The sequence below is a fragment of the Hordeum vulgare genome, chromosome 1H (assembly GCF_904849725.1).
Source record: "Hordeum vulgare subsp. vulgare chromosome 1H, MorexV3_pseudomolecules_assembly, whole genome shotgun sequence".
Taxonomy (NCBI): domain Eukaryota; kingdom Viridiplantae; phylum Streptophyta; class Magnoliopsida; order Poales; family Poaceae; genus Hordeum; species Hordeum vulgare.
The window spans coordinates 181,431,690-181,435,315 of NC_058518.1; positions in this window are offsets into that span (position 1 = coordinate 181,431,690).

Below are 3,626 nucleotides of genomic sequence, written 5' to 3' on the forward strand. Positions count from 1 at the left end.
ACATTTTTGTGTTTTTTTCTCGAGGAAACAAGCAATATTGGAGCGACGAACCACCCGAGGGAGCCACCCGTGGGCCACAAGCCAACATGTCGCGCCCCCTAGGTCGTGTTGTGATGTCTTGTGGGGCCCATGTGGCTTCGTTTGTCCTGATTCCAACGCCAACAAATCCTATTTATACCATAAACCCCATAAATAAAGAAAGAACTTCTTCTCCTCCGCCGCAACTCTGTACATTGTCAAAAAACCCATATCGAGCCTTTCCAATACCCTAATGGAGAGGGGAAATCATCTCCGGTGGCCATCTTCATCATCCCGGAGAGTTTATGATGAGCAGGGTCCAGTTCACCCTCGGGGCTAAGGGTATGTACTAGTAGCTATGTGTTCAATCTGTCTCTCATCTTCTTGAGATGGCACGATCTTGATGTATCATGGGTCTGATTAATCTAGTTGGATCATATGGTGTTATTCCCTTGCTACCTTGCTGGGATGAATTAAATCGATCCCTTTAAGATATTGTTATGTTGGATTGCATATTTTGGTTTGCGAACACGTGATGTATATCTTTCATGCGGATAACCATAGTGACATTTGGGTATTCAAGTGATTCACTTGATATATGTTATGACATCAACTTTCCAATTCCGGTGACCTTGGGAATCTATGCATAGGGGTTGGTTGCACGTTTTGATACTATGTTCTCCGATTAAATTCTTGGGGTGCTCCACTAAGTTATTTGTATTGGATTGAATATGATAGATCTGAAATTGTTTGATGCATGTCGCATAATTTACCCAAGGATACTTGAAGTGACATTGGAGTATCTAGGTGACATTACGGTTGAGTGATACATATCATGGGTGTTATTCTAGTACGAACTCTAGGGCTGTTTTTTACACTTATAAGAATAGCTCCTAAAGATAGATTAGAAAGAATAACTTTGAGGTGGTTCTACTACCTACACCAATTTCATCTATTTGTTCTCTGTTAGATATGAACTTTGGAGTGATTCTTTGTTGCGCATTGAGGGATGATCATATGATTCTACTATGTAAGAATTGTTGAGAGATCGCACTTGTGAAAGTAGGAACCCTAGGCCTTATTAACAAACATTTGCACAATGTTTTGCTCATTGTTTTCCACTAGCTGCCTTGATGTTTTTATTTTTAGATTACAAAAACCTATATCTACTATCCACACTACACTTGTATCAGCATCTCTTAGCGTAACTAGTGCATCTATACAATTTGCAATTGTATCGGATGTGTTGGGGACACAAGAGATTGTTTGTATTTGATTGTAGGGTTGTTTGAGACAGACCATCTTCATCCTCCACCTCCACAGATTGATAAACCGTAGGTCATCCACTTGAGGGAAAATTGCTACTGTCCTACAAAATTGTGCGCTCGGAGGCCCAACATGGCCCACAAGAATGAAGTTTTGTAGTAGACATCAAGCTGTTTTCTGGCGCCGTTCCCGAGAGGTAAGTGCTTGAAGGTATACTGTAGATCTAGCAACTAAATCTTTTAGTTTCTAGTTTTTCACTAGTTTGGTTTTATAAAACAAAACTATTTTTTTGGAATTTAGGTTGCCTCATTTGCTTCGTCTCTATAATGTCTTTCGTGAAAATGATGGTTCGGAAAATTGTGCTCAGTTGCTAGATGAAGAATTTATGAAAATGCTTAATGTGAAATCCTTGAATGATGCGCATGATAAAAATGTTGTTGGTATGAATTCTCTTAATATCCATAATGCTAATGATATGCAAAGCCACAAGCTTGGGGATGTTATGTTTGATGAAGATGCTATTTTTCGTCCCCCAAGTTTTGATGAGAAAATTTATTATTATAAAATCGTGCCTCTTGTCTGTGATGATTATTCTGATGACATTTATGCTATATATAATAAGGATAACCATGAAACTTGTAATCGGGATTTCAATTTTCACATGGATTATATCAATCAAGTATATCATGATAGTTACTTTGTTGTTTTTTCTCCCACCACTATGAATGATAGGAATTTTGATATTGTGGGTAGTATTAAAAATGATATGCTTGTGCATCATGAAAAGAATGCTCCATGTGATAGTTATATTGTTGAATTCCTTCATGATGCTATTGAAACTTATTATGAGGGAGGAACATATGCTTGTAACAATTGCTATAATATCAAGTTTCCTCCCCATGTGATCAAAGTTTTGGAGTCATGCTTGTTTTTCCTTCCTAATTAAGCAAGCTGATTATTGCTAAAATAAATTGTTTTCTTGCAAAATCACCATGCATAGAAAGTGGTTTAGACTCAAAAGTTCTTGTCATGTGATTCATGATGCTCTTTTGCTTTATACGAGCATCATTGAAATCATCATGCCTAGCTAAAAGGCACTAAAAACGTTTGTCGAGACACAACCCAACACTCCTAATTTATGTTTTTGTGTGTTCACATAATTAAGCTACTGTGTTAATCATGTTTTGTGTCATTTATTTCAACAAGGTGCCAAGTAAAGCCTTTGGGATAGTGTGGATACTTGTTTGTTTGATTGTGTGGAAAAAACAAAACTTTTGTGTCCAGTATATGGATTATGTGATTTTACTAGATAGTCTATCAATTCTGAAATGTTTACAAAAACTTTCCATGAAAATTCACTGCATTTTCTATAGTTTTCAGAATTTTTAGAGTTACGGAAGTATGGTGTTCATTCAGATCTGCACATAGTGTTCCGCTTTTGACAAATTCTATTTTGAATGCATTGTTTGCTTGTTTTAGTGTTTCCATAGCTTAAATTTAGTGATATAAATTATGGGAATGATATATTATAGTAGGTATTTGTGAAAACAAATATGAATCCTTACATGACAGGACCTAGTTGAATGATCTATACTTTTCATAATAACCCATCTCACGAAGTTCCGTTAAGTTTTGTGTGATTGAAGTTTTCAAGTGTTGGGTGACTACTGATATGAGGTGAGTAACGAGTAGAAAGAACCAAAGCTTGGGGATTCCAAAGGCACCCCCAAGGTAATATACAAGGAAGACTCAAGCTTCCAATCTTGGGGATGCCCCAGAAGGTAAACCCTTTGATGTCTCCAACATTATCGATATATCTTACTTGGAGCTATATTTTTATTCGTCTCATGATATGTGTTTTGCTTGGAGAGTCATTTTATTTTGTTTTTATCTGTTAGATGTTTTTTCAATCTTGTTTTTGAATAAAAATTTCCAAGAATTGCCTTTATAATGCTTGAATTGCATGTGTGATGTGTGGTGTACAAAAACAAAAACTTTTGATGTAGTATTTGAATTACCAGATTTTACCGAAGCATGAAAAGTTTCCGACATTTTACACATTATTGCCACACAAATTTTTCATCATGTCCTAAAGTTTCTTAATATTTGGAGTTACAAGAGTACACAGTTTTAAAAGAATGCTACAAATTGTTCAGTTTGGAAAGATTGTTGTCATAGTATTGTTATCTACTTATCCTAGAGTTTCCATAACTTATATTGGTAGATATAAATTCTGAAGACGATAGCATATAGTACCTAGTATTTGAAAATTATTATGCAGCTCATCTTGTTAGTACATGAAGTGTTGATTTACTTTTATGTGTACTAACCTATCTCACGAG